The sequence below is a fragment of the Poromitra crassiceps genome (assembly GCF_964638095.1).
Source record: "Poromitra crassiceps genome assembly, chromosome: 20".
Taxonomy (NCBI): domain Eukaryota; kingdom Metazoa; phylum Chordata; class Actinopteri; order Beryciformes; family Melamphaidae; genus Poromitra; species Poromitra crassiceps.
Window position 1 is genome coordinate 18,553,501 of NC_139637.1, and position 18,988 is coordinate 18,572,488.

The window sequence follows — 18,988 nt, forward strand, 5'->3', positions numbered from 1 at the left end:
GCTTATCTCCAGTGTGAATGCGTTTGTGTGTTTTTAGGTTACCTAACAAACTGAAACTGCTTCCACATTGGTCACAGTGGTAGGGCTTATCTCCAGTGTGAATGCGTTTGTGTCTTTTTAGGTTACCTAACACACTGAAACTGCTTCCACATTGGTCACAGTGGTAGGGCTTATCTCCAGTGTGAATGCGTTTGTGTGTTTTTAGGCTACCTAACTCAATGAAACTGCTTCCACACTGGTCACAGTGGTAGGGCTTATCTCCAGTGTGAATGCGTTTGTGTGTTTTTAGGTGACCTAACTGACTGAAACTGCTTCCACATTGGTCACAGTGGTAGGGCTTATCTCCAGTGTGAATGTGTTTGTGTCTTTTTAGGCTATCTAACACACTGAAACTGCTTCCACATTGGTCACAGTGGTAGGGCTTATCTCCAGTGTGAATGCGTTTGTGTTTTTTTAGGTGACCTGACTCGCTGAAACTGCTCCCACATTGGTCACAGTGGTAGGGCTTCTCTCCAGTGTGAATGCGTTTGTGTGTCGTTAGGGCACTTGAGTGACTGAAACCGCTTCCACATTGGTCACAGTGGTAGGGCTTATCTCCAGTGTGAATGCGTTTGTGTGTTTTTAGGCTACCTAACTCACTGAAACTGCTTCCACACTGGTCACAGTGGTAGGGCTTCTCTCCAGTGTGAATGCGTTTGTGTGTTTTTAGGTGACCTAACTGACTGAAACTGCTTCCACATTGGTCACAGTGGTAGGGCTTATCTCCAGTGTGAATGCGTTTGTGTGTTTCTAGGTGACCTAACCGACTGAAACTGCTTCCACATTGGTCACATTTGTAGGGCTTCTCTCCAGTGTGAATGTGTTTGGGTCTCTTGTTGGTGTCTCCCTGTTTCTATAAAGACACAAAGAAAGAATTAGGGCAGGGGCACTGTGTGTGTGTGCAATCACGATCGCATAATTTCCAAGGAAACACATGGCTGACGTTATGTCGCATAAACAACAGTAGTCTGTCTCATAAATTGCTTCTAACTTGTTCCAATGCAGTGTTTTAGACCGTGACGCTCCCGCTGTAAAATAATTCTGGGAGCAATATCTGGTCTAGAACGTGAGCAGCTGTGTTTACGCTGGCTTGACGCTGCCTGGATACTACTCTGCACTGCAGCCCATGCGTGCCTCCCCTTCTTTTAATACATCCATGGTGCCTCCTCGCATCGCATTTCCCTGTCAAACTCTGACGTTAAAAGTTTGCTCGTCACAAAATAACACTCGTTTTGGGAATGTAGCCTAATGATGTTATCTATCACATCCGCTAACCTGTTGCTCGTTGAACAAGTCGGCATTTATCAGCTCAGCTGCACCGTTTACAGACGGGTACATTGGACGGGCTGTGTTGTGTCGGGAAGAGGACAGCAGAAGGAAGCAGAGAGAGAGAGAGAGCTTTTACACATGGTTTCATGGCGCCTTCGATGCGTAAAAGTCCTTCATCGTTCATTCAGGAATGCTTTCAAGATGGCATTTGATTGTCTTGTCTGCCCACCCAGTGCCCAATTCGGTGTCTGTTCTTTGATTCCTGGTGGGAATCTTTTGCTTTGGATAAGAATTTCTCTGCTGACTGCATGGATTTCTTCTGTGCACAATCTAACGTGCTTTTTTCCCTCCGTCTCCTGCATTATGAAAAGCTTTATAAATCCAAGCAGTAGGCTAATTCTCAGTAATTTACTTAGGTTACTGTAGGCTACATATTCACCTTCCAGACGGCTTCTAGAAGAAAAACATGCTTTTAAATGAGCTGTTTGATAAAACTATTTATAAACCTTATTAATAAAAATGCTTATAAATGACCCATTTAAATTAAATTAATTAAATTGACAAATGGAAGACTGATGCTGATTTGCAAAATGCAATTTAAAATGTGCATTTTTTAATCCATTTTCATATTCTTGCTTATTCATTTTCATATTATTTGTCCTTTACATAATTAATTTCGCCTTTACTTTACCATACCCCACGGCCTCTCACCAGGCAAGACCGCGGCTTCACCAAACACCCGCTGCGGCCTAGCGGAGCGCTGCACAGGAGCTTCCTTGAGCAGCGGACTTTTTTCACTCTGAAAACGTTAGGGTTGTACTACAACCCAGGTTTTACGAGTGAGAACGAGAGCTCTCACTCTAGTGCCTAGTTCGCTGCAACGCAGCCAATGGAAGATTGTCATTTTGCTCCACAAAATTACTTACCGTAAATTCCGGACTATAAGCCGCGGCTTTTTTCCCGTTTTTTGGCCCCTGCGGCTTATATAACGGTGCGTCTTATCTATGGATTTTTTCAGAAAAAAAAAAAAAAAAAAAAAAAAAAAACTCTTTTTTAGCACTCTTTCTAACTATAAATCCACTTCTGTTTTAATTTCCTCTCTTGCCCTCTTTTCACCACACCGCGGACACTGTGTGCACTGTAAAAATAAACAACGGTGGTGTTGTGTTATGTTGTTTTGTTGAAATGTTACGGTAATACGGTAAATGGGAGCTTCCTCAAACAGCCATCTCTTTCCCAACAATCCCCTCTGTGCGTGACCACTTACATATGGTAATTACGGTAAGCAAACGGCCACAAGCCCATCAACTCCCTCCCCCGACTACCAGGAGAAAATCACAAACTTCGGCGAATTCACACAAAGGAAGATCAAGGAATATTCCATCGAACCGGAGCAGATCATAAATATGGATGAAGTGCCTTTGACGTTCGACCTGCCACTCACTCGGACTGTTAACAAGAAGCGCCCTGGAGGATTATTTCACCAAAAAAAAGCTTTGCTCGACAGACAGCAGGCTGCCTGTGTGCGCGCATTTGGCACAGCGGCGAGATGAGAGGATGAAAAGCACACACTGGTGCGGTGGTGCTGTCTGAAGTGAATACAGTGACTGTGAGTAGGCTAATACATTGCACACGTTTCAGGTGCAATTATAGAACCAAATCAGCCTTTTCCCCCCTCCATCTCTAAATCGGACCAGTTGTAGGCTATTAGGCTACCTTTTTTCCTCTGCCTGTCGCGCTGACTGCATTCACGCAGCCAGCAACATTTTGCGACTCATTTTCTTTTGAATTGATAATCAGGCTCGTTTATATGCATTGTAACTTCATGTTGGGATTTCCATTGACCATTGGTTGGATTTGAGCATGCAGGGGACGGGATATGGGGCAGATCCCCGTGCGTAATCACTGTGGCAGCTGCTGCAACGGGGAATCACTCAAACGCAACTTCAATGGAAACGCCTACAAGTCGCAATTGTACATTGTCGAAGTTGTAGAAATATCGCAATTCTTTTGCGAAAAACTGTAATGGAAACACAGCTATAGATGAAGAGGAGTTCGTTGGTTTTGAGTGACAATGAAGGAGAGAGGAGAGTGGTTGACGAAGCCACCCTGAACCTGTTCGTTTCCGACACTGAAGATGAGGACTTTGGTGGTTTCAGTACGCAGGAAGAAGAGGAAGACGAGCATTAGTGACTTGACTTCTCTGGTTACAGGTTTGCTGCACATATAGCCTATTGTTGTGTGATTTTGTCTGGGGATTAGTGACCTGACTTTTGTTTTGTTTTGTTGAAATGTTAATAAATGGGAGCTTCCCCAAACAGCCATCGCTTTCCCGACATTCCTCTCTGTGCACGAACCCTTTCATATGGTAATTAAACATCAAAACACCCGCGGCTTATAGACCGGTGCGGCTTATAGAAGAAAAAAATAGTCAATTTTGGTCCCGCGGCTTATACACCGGTGCGTCTTATAGTCCGGAATTTACGGTAACATTAAAACCGTCCACCCACCTGTAGGTGGCGTGGTGCCTCCTGGGGCTGACATGGCCACCCACCTCACCCACGTGACTACGTCACATCCTGTCAGCTCCAGGATATCCACTCATTTCTTCCAGCCAGCGGAGATCTGACGCATTCAACGACGCATCGACGCAGCAAGGCTGGGTAGTGAGAGCTCTCGTTCTCACTCGTAAAACCTGGGTTGTAGTACAACCCTAATGTTTTACTTCGTTTCGAACTCAAGCTCTCACTCTAGTGCCTAATTCAACCGCCCTTGCTGCCGGGAGCACCCCACAGGGCGACCCGAAGGCGTTGGTGAACCACGGCCGCACGGCAACGTTCATGCCTGACCGTCTGACACATTAGAGTGGCAACGATACTACTTTCTTGCCACCGACAGTACCGCGTGCGCGAACTGCGAACCGGACATGTCGAGACTGTAGTACCTGACAAACGTGTGATGAGAGGACCATGAGGCCGCGGCACACATGTCCTCCACCGAAACACCACGCAACAACGCAGAGGATGTCGCAACACCTCGTGTAGAATGCGCCTTGATACCCTCCGGAGGTACCTTACCCATGGCAGAGTATGCCAACGCGATCGCCTCCACTATCCAGTGTGATAAGCGATCCTTGGAAAGAGGCCCACCCTGGGCCTTCTGCCCAAAGCAGACCAACAACTGGTCTGTAGTGCGTAATGAACGCGTCCTGGCCACATAGGCCGAGAGCGCCCTTACGGGGCACAGCATGTGCAAGCGTCTCTCCTCACCCGAACTGAACGGCGGGGGACAGAATGCTGATAAGTCTATGACCATAGACCTATAGCCGGCATTAATACTCTTGGGTTGGTAAGCCGGGTTAGGTCGCAACGTAACCCTGCGCCCATCATCCCCAAAAACCATACAGGCCTGCTGCACCGAGAGGGCAATCAGGTCACCAACTCTCTTTCCTGACGACAAGGCCAGCAGCAGCGCGGTCTTTAAAGACAGAACCTTTAAATCGGCAGAGTCCAAGGGCTCAAACGGATGACCCGTTAGCCCGTCCAGCACCGTAACCAGGTCCCATTTGGGAAAAACGGCCTGCGGCGGCGGCCGTCGTTTACGCGCCCCCTTCATGAATAGGGATGGGAATTGATAAGATTTTAGCGATTCCGATTCCATTTTCGATTCTGCTTATCGATCCGATTCCTTATCGATTCTCTTAACGATTCTCATTGGGCAAGGGGGGAAAAAAAAAGAGTACAAACGGGTTTATTAACATTAATTTTCTTTTAGATTATTATTATTATAATTATGTATTATTATTCAGCTCTGAGATCAGATTGCTCTTTTCAATCCCATACCAAGCAGGGATCAGTGTGTCTGTTAAACTGGCTCTGTTTGGGGGTTTGTATTTTGGGTTGAGCATCTTTGTCATCTCCCTATAGAAAATATATACTGTGGGAATTAATGAAACAGAACTAGTGGTTAGAATGACAACATGCAACTTTGGACATTTTACTTTAGCTGGCATGTCAGACAAACTTAGTCACTGCTCGGGGACATTCGTTTACCCTCGCCTCGGTCATTTTACTCTTCCCTGCCTGGGTGAATGGAGGGGCTAGAGGCTCTAGCCTAGAGCTGCACAAGAAGTACTCGCTGCAGCCTCTGACCCAAAGCGACTACCAGCCCCTGAACCAGTCTGACTCTGAACGTCATCATCCTCTAAATTAAATGGATGGAAATGGAGTATTGGTGAAATCTGGTTTACACAATAGACAGGGTCTGGAGGAGTTTACTCTCCTTATTAACAGATGACGCTGCTGTTAGCCGCGCTGCTGTTAGCCACGTTATCGTCACTCCGTAGCACATCAAAAACGTGACATTCCTCCAAAATTATTGCATGCTGTGTGGACAAATGTTTCTGCATATTGCTAGTATTTCCCCCCTTTGACGAAATAGAGGTTTTGCAAGCATTGCAAGTGGCACTGTGGTCATCGTTTTGCTTCTGCCTAGAGCCATGGTGGCTGGAAACAAAACAAGGCTGCAGAGATGGGCGAAAATACATCGTAAAGTATTTTGATACAAATTACAAATACTTGCTCAAAAAATGTATCACAATACAAATACAAAATACCTGTCTGAAAATGTATTTGAGATACAAATACGTATTTTGTATTTTGAAAATACATGAAAATACATTTTATAAAAACTTATAAAGAGCTGCAACGATTAGTCAATTCATAGATGAATTGCCAAATATTAAATTAATTGCCTATTTTGATGATCTATTAATCATTTAGAGACATTTCTTTAAGGAAAATGTCCTAATTCTCTGATTTCAGCTATTCAAAAGTGAAATTTTCTGGTTTCCTTAGACAGTAAATCCTCTCTTTAGTCCTCTGTCACAGTGCCCCCTATTCTCCCACAGGCCTTCGGCGATAAAACTGGCCTTAAGCGCAAAAAAACGTGCCTTGCGCCTGTTTTGGGACGATATCAATATGGCTTTACGCTGCCAAATGCGCTTTAGGCCGAATGGGCATGGCGCAGTCCCAGAATGGGCCAAAGTGGGCGTGTCGGCCTTAAATCTCGGCGTACTGATATCTTCGCACCTGGCGTAAATTTAGCGCTTTGCGCCTTTGAAAACCAGGCCTATTCAGTGCGCCAGTGCTCTTCTGCCTCTCCCCTGTCACCCTTCTCTGTCTCTCTCTGAAACCAGGCCTATTCAGTGCGCCAGTGCTCTTCTGCCTCTTCTCGGTCACCCTTCTCTCTCTCTCTCTGACTCCCTCGCTTAGACAGGCACAACACACTTCCCATATAGGAAAAATAAGTTGTAAGTTGCCTGGCATGTCCCAGCATGCATTGTGCTTCTCCATTTCGCTACTAAATAGCAACCAAATGAGGCGAAATAGATATAAAAGGTTGATCTAAATTAATGTGTAATGGTAACACAACCTGCAATTGTACACATTTCAATATTGGACCAAATGAAACATCGAAATGAATACACCACCCTATGTGAAACATATATGTCCTCCTGGGCCTATATATATCTCTTATCGATTTAACGTGATTTGGATAAGTGACAGCGGAAGCGCTGCGGAACGCTTTCTACTGTCATGTGCTCTACTGTGATGTCCGCTCCAATAACTTGGCCCTAGTTCACATTTAGTTTTACAATAAAAACACATTTATGCAATGACTTTACATAATGTAGGGTATATTTTTGTGCATCATTCTACCTGCAGCAGGGGAGAGAAAACGATATCGTTCTGGACAAACTTTCACCAATATAAAATTAATCTCATCATATAGGGATAGGCTATATTTTTCTAGCTGATGCCTTTAGAACATTCTTTTCACTTTGATCTTGCTATAGTGTAGCGTATTTACATGCTTGCAGTATTTAAACTGCAGTTAGATTGGTTTGAGAAGCATAATAATATGGAATAATAGCCTATAATGGAGACAGACAGACTGGATGAAGGGAGGGGGGGGGGGGGGCAGAGCGTTTGGCTTTCGTCTGGTTTTGCGGGACCACTGGAATTGGAGCTAAAAAGGCAAGCGTGCGATTCGTTTATTTCAGTTATCCAATGAGCATGACGGTGCATAATTTTACGCTTAAAAGGCGTGGTTGTAATGCTTTAGGCTGCGTGTAGCGCCAGCACGACGATATCAAGTGCGCTGCTCCACGGCCACTGATTTGCGCTGCGCCAGGCGCTCGGCCTAGAAACAGCGCCGATGCAACGATAGGGGCCAGTATGTGTACTCCCTAACACACTGCAGTTCTTCCATTTTAGTTTTAGTTGTTTTTCAGTAGAACTAATTTCTCCTTCAGCTCAGCTGTTAATCACCTTCTGTGAGGGCTTTTGACTTAAAGGCAGCATTTCTGCATGTTAACCTCAAGTTTTGGAACTTTGACTATGTTTAGCCATAGATATCTGACATCATAACATAATATATAAATAACTGAAATAGGTAAAAGGCATAGTAGGTCCCCTTTAAACAACTTCACATTCACCACCATGTCAGTAACTTGTCGTCACAGTATTTATTTAACGTGCAAACATATTTATACAACTAGAAAAGGTTACATTTCAGGAATTGAATGCCCTGATGCACATCCTGTCTAAGGTTGTGAAATTGTGAATCGGTGAGAGGAACGATGAGAAACTGCATCTCAAACAAAAAAGGCCTTCCATGAAATTGGACTCTTGTTCAAATCCTTACATCCTTAAAATGACTTCCCCTCCTTCTGATTCATAAACAAAATCCAAAACAACCTGGCTATCTAGAACATAATTACTAAAGAACAACCACTCACTGAATACAACTTTCCACTATCAGCAGTGGTAACACCATTCTAGTGTCAAAATCTGCACAGCCATCATTATGCACAGTGAAGCTCAGACATCCTTGTAGCAACAGAAAGACATTTTTGATTTTCATTAGGGTACTTTGGTGTTCAGTTATAGTTTTTCAGTATAACTAATTTCTCCATCTATTCAAATCAGGTTTATGACAGTTAGTTGTTTTTCAGTACAACTAATTTCTCCTATTCAAATCAGGTTTCAGTTTAGTTCAGTTAGGTTTTTTTTCAGTACAACTTATTTCTCAATCTATTCATATCAGGTTTTAGTATAGTTCAGTTAGTTTTTTTTTTCCAGTACAACTTATTTCTTCAGCTATTCACATCAGGTTTCAGTTTAGTTCAGTTAGTTAGTTTTTCAATACAACTTCTTTCTCAATCTATTCTGAATCACATCAGCTTTCAGTAGGGGTGTCACGATACACTCAGTTCACGATACGATACGTATCACGATACTGGGTTCACGATAACGATACGATACGATACGATTTTAACAATATTTTTTTAAACTTGAATAATGACAATATATGACTGGAAAAGTAGTATTTTATTTGAAATGCACAAATACAAAACATGCTGTTGTGGGAAATTGTTATTACAATAACAACTAGAAAAAACATGAGATTGGAGATAAGACTTATCTTGAAATAGAATGAGTTACACCGTCACTTAGATTTACTTTGAACTAAAAGGTTTCTCAGCAGTATAAATTCTCATTATGCATCTTCAGTTTTTCTTCAAACTCAAACAACAAGACTTTTCTTAGTCTATTTTTTATGCATCTTCAGTTTTTCCTGTCAAGTAAACAGTTTTGCCAGAAACTCAATTGAATGGTTTCTCTCCTGTATAACTTCTCATGTGTCTCTTCAGAGACTTGTTCAACTGAACTACTTTCCACACATTGAACTTCAACAAACAAAGACGTTTCTTTGTCTATTTTTGGAAAAAAAAAAAAAAAATTTTTTTTTTTTTTTTTTTTTTCACGATATGAGATTTCATCTCAACGATACATATCGTGACGTTTTACTATCGCGAAATTTCGTGGGACGATATATTGTGACACCCCTAGCTTTCAGTTTAGTTCAGTTAGTTGTTTTTCAGTACAACTTATTTCTCTATCTATTCTGAATCATATCAGGTTTCAGTTTAGTTCAGTTAGTTGTTTTTTCAACTTATTTCTCCATCTATTCATATCAGGTTTCAGTTTAGTTCACTTAGTTGTTTTTAGTACAACTAATTTCTCCATCTTTTCACATCAGGTTTCAGTTCAGTTAGTTGTTTTTCAATACACCTTATTTCTCCATCTTTTCATATCAGGTTTCAGTTCAGTTTAGTTCACTTAGTTGTTTTTAGTACAACTAATTTCTCCTATTCAAATCAGGTTTCAGTTCAGTCCAGTTAGTTGTTTTTTAGTACAAGTAATTTCTCTGTTTATTCATATCAGGTTTCAGTTTAGTTCACTTAGTTGTTTTTAGTATAACTAATTTCTTCATCTTTAGTTTAAACCTGTGTCAATGTTTACATGTGTCAATTTGAGAATAAAAAGAAAAATGTATTTTATGTATTTGAAATACACAAAATACAAGATCTGAAAGTATCTTGATACAAATTACATCTCATTTTTCTCTGCCCAGCCAAATACAAATTACAAAATACAAAAAAGTAGTTGAAATACGTATTTCAAATACAAGTATTTCAAATACTGCCCATCTCTGCGTGTCGCAGCGTGTGACGTCATCGCGCATGGAATCGATAGTGGAATCGTTCAGGATTTTGGCTAACGATTCCAAGGAATCGATCCACTGGGACCCGGTTCTCAACAAGAACCGGTTCTCGATTCCCATCCCTATTCATGAAGCGCGAGACCAAAGGGCACGCCCCCACGGGGCTCCCTTCAATTCCCATGTGGCAAGCAGAAATCGCGGCTACGTAAACCTTAAGCGACTGCGGGGACTGACCCGCGTCAAGCAGGCTCTGAAGGAAACAGAGAACTGGTCGCACACTGCAGTTCACTGGATCCACACCCTCACTCGTGCACCAACGCGAAAAGACCCGCCACTTGTACGTGTACTGGGTGCGGGTCGAAGCAGCCCTAGCACTCTGAATAGTGCATACCACATTATCGGGCAAGCCCTGGGCTAGCAACTGGTCCCGTTCAGGAGCCAGACTGCTAGCTTCCATCTGCCTGGGGAGGGGTGGAACACCTTCCCCTCCGCCTGGGACAGGAGATCGGCCCGCACCGGCAACGCCCAGGGCGGGCCTTGTGTCAGGGAGACCAGGTCTGCAAACCATGTCTGCCTGGGCCAGAACGGGGCCACTAGAACAAGCCGGAGACGTTGTTCCTTCACCCTGTCCAACACCTGACGGATCAAGGGGATCGGTGGAAACGCATAGAGCCCCTCCCGTGGCCACACGTTCGCTAGTGCGTCGTGTCCCAATGGGGGGCTGTCCTCCTGGATCGAGAACCACAATGGGCAGTGCGTCACGCGCCGCGATGCGAAGAGATCGACGCGGGCACGACCGAACTTGGCCCAAATTTGTTCCACCACCTGGGGGTGGAGGCACCACTCCGTATGACGGGGATAGCCTCAAGACAGCAGGTCGGCGCCGTAATTCAGCCGTCCCGGCAGATAAACCGCAGAGACTGACAGGAGACGGGGGTACGCCCACAGGTGAATCCCCGCCGCTAACTGGTTCATCGCCTTCGATCGTACACCGCCCTGTTTGTTCAGGTGGGCGATCGCCGCCGTATTGTCAGAGCGAATCAGCACATGGTGACCACGTATGATCTGCTGGAAGTGAAGCAGAGCCAGGCGAATCGCCTCCAGCTCTAGCACGTTTATGTGGCGAGACTCCTGAGCCTCCCACCGGCCATTCGCCGAAAGAAGCCCGCACACCGCACCCCATCCCCAAGGGAGGCGTCGGTGCGAATCACTAACCTGAGCGGGACAGGGCCCAACCGAGTGCCTCTCGAGAGGTAACGGGGGTCCACCCATATGGCCAGCGCCTGACGGGCCTGACCTGTCAGAGGAACCCTGCGATGACGGTCCCTGGCCGGGTCCAGGCGAAGCCCGAGCAACCAGATTTGGAACGGACGCATGTGTAGCCTCCCCAGAGGGAGCACATGCAGTGCCGAGGCCATCAGGCCCAACATGACTGTGCACTGATGCACCGACACCGAGGAACACAGACTCAATGTCCTCGCTGTACGTACCGTGCGAGCCTGCGCTCCGGCGAAAGGCGGGCCCGCATGGCCCGGGAGTCTAGCTCGAGCCCCAGGAATGTCGCTGTCTGCTCCGGGGCGAGGCAATTCTTTTGCCAATTCACCAATTGGCAAATTCACCAAAACGACAAAGTACCTGTGGTAAAACCCCGAACGCACCTCTGCCTCGGGAACCGAGCGAATCGCCCCTTTGGCGAGGAGCGAAATAACCTCCTTGTGGAGAATGTCCCTGGACTCCCCCTCCACGGCCGAATCGGGGATCCCGTCGAACCTGGGCGGGGGCTTGGCAAATTGCAGGGCGTATCCCTTCTGGAGGGTGCGCCGTAACCATGGGGACGGGGAACACAGGCGCTCCCAGGCATCGAGCCTGTTGGACAAAGATGGTCTCTTGTGGCCAAAGGGGGTGGAACCCACCCCCTTGGTCATGAGTATATTGTTGGGTACCGGGTTCTGACCCGGTATCTTGGTTGGGGAAGAAAACGGGAGGGGCAGGACATAAGAAGCTATGCCCCCCTGCCGGTTTCTCACGCGGGCTCCGCCTACTGACGTGCCCTGTGAGCGTGCTGAACCGGCGCAACCCCCCCGCCGTGCGACTTTCGCCGGCTGGGGGGACCACGGAGGCAAGGCCCTCTTTCGACCGCCGCACGCGGACATGTCCATTCGTGCGGTCCCCAGGAGAGCTCCCGACCCACAATGGCCCCAATGAAAATGGGCTTGTCCCGGGGACCTCTTGACGGCGGGTATGAGACCCTGGGAGAGCTCCCTCCCGAACTCGGGCCTTGGGCACCGAGGACGGGGGGCTTGTCCCTAAAGCTACAAGTCGAAGGCTGGCCCTGAGGCGAAGCCTTGGCGAGCTGCCGTCCCCGCCGGGCGTAACGCACCGGCGAGCGACGGGCTGGGTAGGCCCCTGCTGAGTCCCGGACCGAAGTTGAGCGCTGAGCTCCAACGACGGTGGGCTCATAGCCCCCCCCCTTCCCCCGGGAGGTGACTAAGTACGGGGCTGGTCACGCGCTCCCCGCGCACCCCCCCGCTTTGGGGGGCGGGGGCCGCGCACCCTGGCCTGCCGTGGGACCCAGGACGAGCCCAGAGCGGCTGGGTGGGGCGCCTCCAGTAGAGGTGCCCTAGGTGGAAGTCGTATCCACGGGTGTGGGGCGGTTCGCGGCACTGGAGGCCCCGGAGGGCGACTCTGCGAACGCGCCTGCACCTGGAACCGCTGATCCCCCCCTCCTTGCTTCATAGGCATGAGGGTCCTGACCGCCACGGAATCTCGCTGCCGCATCTCCAACCGCTGTGCCCAATCCTCCATGGAAGGACCGAAGAGTCCCCCCGGAGAGATCTGGACCCCCAGTAGCCTCCTCTTCTCCTGCTCAGGGAGCTGGGTGAGGTTCAGCCACAGGTGACGGTGCGTCAGAACGGAGAAGGCCATGACCTTCCCGCTGTTCTGCGCCAAGCAGTCGATCATACGCAGGGCGCAATCCGTGGCCAACCCGAGCTCTGCAAATAGCTCGGGGGCGGGGTCACTCTGCATCTCCCGCATGAGCACCGCCTGGTAACCCTGCAGGATAGCCAGGTTGTTGGTCATGGCGGCGGACTGGCCCACCGCCAAGTAAGCCTTCTCGGCCAGCCTGGCCATTTGTTGGCACGCCCTCGACGGCAAGGCGGGCCTCGCGGGATTGGGGGCCAGGTGTCTGGCCACCATTTCCTCGAGGGGAGGCATTGCGGCCAAGGCGAGCGTATCCCCCCTTCTAACGCCGACCACGGAGTCATGCCTGCGCAGAGCGGCTTGACCTCCTGAGGCTTTTCCCACCTCATCTGCACCGCTCGCACCACGTCTATACAGACGGGTAAGAGGGGCTTCGGGCGGGGCGCCTGTGGCGCCTGGCGTGGCTGGGAGTAACATCCCAGCAGCACTGACTCGGGGGGCGGGGGTGGTTCGGTCCGAGCGATGCCGAGCTTCGCCGCGGCCCTAGACATCACCCCCTGAAACTGCTTCTGGTAGGGCTCGTTGACGCTCGTTACCGAGCGGGCCCCTGCCAGAGAGGAGGTGATGGTTAAACCGTCCCAATCCTCCTCGCCTGACAGCTCCCCTTGAGGGGCGTTTAGAGGGGGGGCGACTATGGGGTCGTACTGGAAGAGCCCACCCCGCTGCAACGCGGGATCGATGGGCTCATCCCCCCAACTGAAATTCGAGCCTCGTTGCGACTGCTGCTCAGGCTGGACCGGCAAGGCCTGCTCGTCGGGCAACTCCTCTCCGACCGAGCGGTCGGACCCGTCGGCAACGCCTCCCTCTGGAGGTGCGTGGCTGAGCTTTTGTCCGTGGAGAAAGAGCGAAGCTCTCTCCCGCAGCTCGCCCAGGGTGAAACCGTTGCAGGCCTGGCAAAAGTCAGCCATAAGCAAGGCATCTGTAGCATGGTTGTGCCCGAGGCAGAACACACACTCCCTGTGGCCGTCGCGACTCGCCAGAGTAGCCTGACAGCTAACACAGCCCCTGGCTGTCCCTCCCTGTCTCATGGCCGCTCGGTCCATGTGCGAGTTCAGCGAAGCCAGAGCCAGAGCCATATAGATGGCTCTGGCTGCAGCTGACGTTGGCTGCGAACAGCAGTCAATCCGCGCCCACAACTGAGCCTCTCTGCCTCTGTCTGTCTGTCTGCATAGTTTCTAGGGGTGGGGGAAAAAATCGATTCACCTAAGTATCGCGATTTTTAATGTCACAATTTTTTGAATCGATCTTTTATTCCAGAATCGATAATCGCAAAAAAAAAAAAAAAAAAAAAAAAAAAAATTGGGGTGCTTGCAGTCAGGCCACTCACTGAACAGCAGGCCAGGCGCAGCCTACTGGTTTACTAGTGGTTTTATTACTTTATTAGTCTGAAGTAATAATTACACTTCAGGGTTAAAGTGGGTGCATCTCATTGTAAAATTGGACTTCAAACGGCCCAAATCTGGCTTCAAACGGCCCAAATTGGGCTTCAAACGGCCCAAATCTCACGCGCGTCGGCCCATATCGGCCTGGCCTGCTTGGTATCTAATGCCCGGCCTGAATTATGATCCCAGTCCGCCCCTGTTTTTAACTATATCGCTCAGCCCTACTCATGATATATAATATACAGTCTCTAGTGTATGATTCAACTTTTCCCATGTTCTAATCTTGTGTAAAAAAGCAAACAAACTGAAAAAAGAAAAGAAAAAAATAAACAAAAATCGCAATAAATCGTAATATCGAATCGCAATAATCGTAGAATCGCAATACTTAAGAATCGCAATACTTAAGAATCGCAATATAAATCGAATCGGCACCCAAGAATCGTGATAGTATCGAATCGGGAGATAAGTGAATCGCCACAGCCCTAATAGTTTCTCCACACGATTAGCCGCCAGAAAGGCAGCACCCGACGCCGAAGGGCCAAACCTTTCCCTGCAGTCCGGTTTGGCATTTCCTTGTCGCGCTGGGAGCCGGCGCACAAAAACGGAGCGCTCCGAAAATAGACTGGGTGCGTGAGGCTGTGTGTTAGTGTGGGGAGGAGTTTGCAGCTGAGGGGGGGAGAGGGGGGTGGGGCACGCAGGGCACCACACAACTACACCACGTCACTACATCAGAAAATATTAGCTTCAGACTCAGTGAATGTGCTTGAAATGCTTATTTTCACAAAAGGCGGAATATCTCAGCTTCTAATTTGAAACGTGTCTTTTTGCTCAAAACAACCTATCTTCTCCGGTTCATAACTAAAGAACGGAAAATGGTATCAATAAACTTTTTTTTGCAGATGATAGAAGAGAGTCTCATCGTTCTTTGTGCGTGTTCGGTGTTTACATAGTAATATCACACAATATTCTGTGGGCCTCGAGAAATCACTGAAAACGCTCTGAAACTCTGGCACTGGGAGCGTCCGTTCTCCAAAAGTGGCTGGCACTCAATGAGTTAATATTATTAGCAATGTCAACTGGTTTTGTTAAGAAGCATCCATCTGATTCTAAAAAAGCTGGCGTTTGTTTTCTATTCCTCCCCATTAGCTCATTAAGAGTATTTCATAATAATTCAGAGTTATTTTTAATATAGTTAAACTTATTTTGATAGTACAATTTATTTTTGTTTTTATTTAACAAAGTTCCTTAATTTTCGATATTTATACCAGTCTAATCCCTCACCTGATGTGTTTGCTTTTTGTTTAGCCTCGTCACGTTGTTTCATGTGTTCCTTTAATTCTGAATCCAACCATGGTGTTCTAATGTTCTTGACTGTGAACTTCTTCAATGGTGCATGTTTATCCATCAGTGGTGTAAAAACGGCGTCAAATTCATCAAGTGCTCTATCAGGATCTTCTTGTGCTAACACTTTAGTCCAATTTACAGTTTTAACATCCTTAATAAATTGTTCTGTGTTAAACAACTTGAAAGAACTTTTTACAATGATTTTAGGACCAAGCCTAGGCATTTTGGTTTTTCTTACTATAGCAATAAAGTTATGGTCACTGCAACCAACAGCTAGGGATACAGGTTTTGAGCATAGCTCAGTTTTGTTAGTGAAAATGTAGTCTATACAGTAGGGGTGGGGGAAAAAATCGATTCACCTAAGTATCGCGATTTTTAATGTCACGATTTTTTGAATCGATCTTTTATTCCAGAATCGATAATCGCAAAAAATATATATATATATTATTTTTTTTGGGTGCTTGCAGTCAGGCCACTCACTGAACAGCAGGCCAGAGGCCGCCTACTGGTTTACTAGTGGTTTTATTACTTTATTAGTTAGTCTGAAGTAATAATTACACTTCAGGGTTAAAGTGGGTGCATCTCATTGTAAAATTGGACTTCAAACGGCCCAAATCTGGCTTCAAATTTCACGCGCGTCGGCCCATATCGGCCTGGCCTGCTTGGTATCTAATGCCCGGCCTGAATTATGATCCCAGTCCGCCCCTGTTTTTAACTACGGTATATCGCCCAGCCCTACTCATGATATAATATACAGTCTCTAGTGTATGATTCAACTTTTCCTATGTTCTAATCTAGTGTAAAAAAGCAAACAAACTGAAAAAAGAAAAGAAAAAAATAAACAAAAATCGCAATAAATCGTAATATCGAATCGCAATAATCGTAGAATCGCAATACTTAAAGGAACACTCCGCCCATTTTCAACCAGCTTTGTATCATTAGAACATCAGTAGTATATCAGAAAACTGTAAACTGTTTTGAAGTCTGTCATTTAATTTGACAGTTATTGAGTGTTAAAGTGTGGACCAGTGACATCACTGGTCCACACTAACTCAAATTAATAACTCATTAACTCAAATCAACTCTCAATAACTGTCAAACTAGATGAATGATGAATAGTTTGACACTTATTGAGAGTTGATTTGAGTTAATGAGTTATTCATTTGAGTTAGTGTGGACCAGTGATGTCACTGGTCCACACTTTAACACTCAATAACTGTCAAATTAAATGACAGACTTCAAAACCGTTTACAGTTTTCTGATATACTACTGATGTTCTAATGATATAAAGCTGGTTGAAAATGGGCGGAGTGTTCCTTTAAGAATCGCAATATAAATCGAATCGGCACCCAAGAATCGTGATAGTTGTCATGGCAAATTATTGATCAAGTGTGTATTGATTGATTAATTATTAATTATGACAATTCTAAGATGTATTTTGTGAACTGTGTTCTTCATCAATGTGGAAGATTGCTGTTCAAGGAGAACATGTAAGTTCCTGTGGGAACCTGTGTCTTGTTTTGGGAAGTGTCTGTGGGAATAGACATTTGTTATGTATTCTAGTGAACATCAGATTAACTATGGACGTCATGGAGAAGTACTGAGTTGGAGAGAGGTTGAATGAACTGCCCTCCAAGGTGGAGGGCGGGCATCATTGGTTTTCAGTATATGAGGAGATGTAACAATGACTCGTGGCTCTTGTATTGACAAATATAGTCAAGAGGAGACCTCCGTGCACGGAGATATTTGTGGAATAAAACCTCCTAAGAACATTTAAAACGGATATCTCATTATTGAGCAATCAGCAGGGCATTGCAGTGAATTTTTCCTCCACATAGTATCGAATCGGGAGATAAGTGAATCGCCACAGCCCTACTATACAGGTTGCTGTTTGTGTACCATCACATTTCATAAAAATCCTTGTTGCTTTGTCCACAACTTGATACAAACCACATGCGTTAGTTACAGTTATTAATATTTTCCTGAAAGGGCACTTAGATGAGAAATAATCAATGTTCAAGTCACCCATGAAATACATTTCCCTGCTAGAATCTGACACGTGATCCAACATGTTACAGATATTCTCAAGATATTCAATGCTCATTGAATATTCATGCTTGCACTCAGTGGTCTATAACAAGTGCCTATCAAAAAGGGCTTCACATGAGGCAGTGTGTGTGTGTGTGTGTGTGTGTGTGTGTGTGTGTGTGTGTGTGTGTGTGTGTGTGTGTGTGTGTGTGTGTGTGTTACAACATCAGTGATACAACAGTGATATTTTCTCACCTCTTCTGAAGAATTCATTTTGACAATGCTCCTCCCCTCATACGCCAGATGTCTGTCCTCCCACCAAGCAGCTCTGTAGATACAGCCGATATTAAATTGATATTAAATCAGTCATATACAATTTACTTATAATTTGGAGTCTCAAACTCTTTAGGAAATTGTTCAAAATTGAATGGTATGTTGCTTAAAATCTATTGAGATAATCATAGGTTTGAAGGTACCGTATACAAATATTACAATCTAAAGGTTGAAGATTTGTGAGTTCTTAAATAGCAGAGGATGATTTCAATGAATACATTAAGACAGATTCCTTGTAGGCTATGTAATCTTGCATATTGTGCCAATAAAAGTCATTCTGATAAATGAAAGACAATAAGCAGAATACAATCGATCAATTAATTAGATTTATTGTATTAATTTAATTATATCAAAACAGTGAGAATCAAAACAACTCCGGCTGAATTTTACAGTAGGCTATAGGCTGTGTGTGTGTGTGTGTGTGTGTGTGTGTGTGTGTGTGTGTGTGTGTGTGTGTGTGTGTGTGTGTGTGTGTGTGTGTGTGAGAGAGAGAGAGAGAGAGAGAGAGAGAGAGAGAGAGAGAGAGAGAGAGAGAGAGAGAGAGAGAGAGAACAAAGGGTTTTCTTGAGTTCGATGGACATGAGAGAATTTGGGATCACGTCTAATAACGGAGATCGAGAAAGAGAGAGAGAGAGAGAGAGAGAGGGGGAGAGGGAGAGGGAGAGGGAGAGAGAGAGAGAGGGTGTGCACACGTTATATGCACTAGTCGTAGTCTATATCTAATTCTGCAAGATGATTCAGCCTTACTTGCGTTTCCAAAGTTGTCCTTGCTTGTGCGAAGGTTGTAGACTGGATCGGACTCGGAGCACAAATAAACCTTGATCAGAGGCCTAGTCCTCCTGGTCTATTGTCCGGGAAGCGATATTTGTTTCCAATGATGGCGAAGGCGTGTTCCGCCCCTCTCTGCCTCTGATTGGCTGACTGCACTCGGCCAAGCGGATGTGATTGGATGAATGTTTGGCACTAGGCTAATCAGAGGCAGAGGGGCGGGTCATACCTTCGCCATCATGGGGAAAATGTATCGTCTTGATGTTGTTGTT

General features: G+C 46.0%; 1 long non-coding RNA gene across 1 annotated transcript; it reads right to left on the minus strand.

Annotated features, from left to right (window-relative positions):
- Positions 1-546: 546 nt before the first annotated feature.
- LOC310794389 lies at positions 547-18,782 on the minus strand. Its single transcript, XR_014553563.1, has 3 exons — positions 18,696-18,782; positions 17,871-17,943; positions 547-892 (listed from the first exon to the last, which is right to left on the minus strand). It is a non-coding gene; the product is annotated as an uncharacterized lncRNA (long non-coding RNA).
- Between the last annotated feature and the right edge of the window lie 206 nt (positions 18,783-18,988).